Raw genomic sequence first — 902 nt, 5'->3', positions numbered from 1 at the left:
ATGGGGAGGGAAAGTGAAGTGTGTGAGTTTGAGGTGGGGGATGTAGTGCCTAGGTTATGGAGGGTTTTTGGAGGCCAAACACAGGATTTTGTACTTGTTTGAGGGAACCACTGTTGTTTTTTAAGAATTCAAATCCAGCCCACCTTGCACTGAACCACTCCTCTTTATGGTGGCAAAGTGGCTGAGAACCCTAGATTTGAAGAGCCTCCGAGTTAATCCCAATTCAATCAATTGCAAGCATTGATTTACCCCCTGTTGTATGCCAGACACTGTGCTGATCACTGGGAATATACAGTTGAGGTATTCCAGGTTAAGTAAGATGTAAGAAGACTGAAAAGGTAGGAGGTGTCCCTAAGATTTCCTATTGGATTCTGGAGGTGATAGGGAGTCTATTGAGGAAAGTGTAGATGATTGTCAGACTGGGGCTTTTTTTTCCCTTTAGAATATTTTTCCATGGTTACATGATTCATCTTCTCTCCCTCTCCTCTTCCCTCCCCCTCCTGGAGCTGACAGGCAGTTTGACTGGATTATACTTGTATTACTGCTCAAAACCTATTTCCATATTATTCATATTTGCAATAGAGTGACCTTTTAAAAGAAAAACTAATTATATACCCATTGAACCACGTGATCAGTCATGTGTTTTCTGCCTTTCTTCTCCCACTGTTCTTTCTCTGGATGTAGATAGCATTCTTTTTCATAAGTCCCTCAGGATTGTCCTGGATCATTGCATTGCTATTAGTATCAGAATCTATTACATTCAATTGTACTGTGTACAATCTTCTGGTTCTGCTCATTTCATCTTGCATCAGTTCATGAAGGTATTTCCAGACTGGGGCTTTTTGGAAGAGCATTTTGACAGCCGGGTGCAGGACTGATTGGAGCCGGGGTGGGGGGGATGG

The sequence above is a fragment of the Gracilinanus agilis genome, chromosome 4 (genome assembly GCF_016433145.1).
Source record: "Gracilinanus agilis isolate LMUSP501 chromosome 4, AgileGrace, whole genome shotgun sequence".
NCBI classification, from domain to species: Eukaryota; Metazoa; Chordata; class Mammalia; order Didelphimorphia; family Didelphidae; genus Gracilinanus; species Gracilinanus agilis.
Note: the sequence above shows the minus strand (reverse complement) of the source record.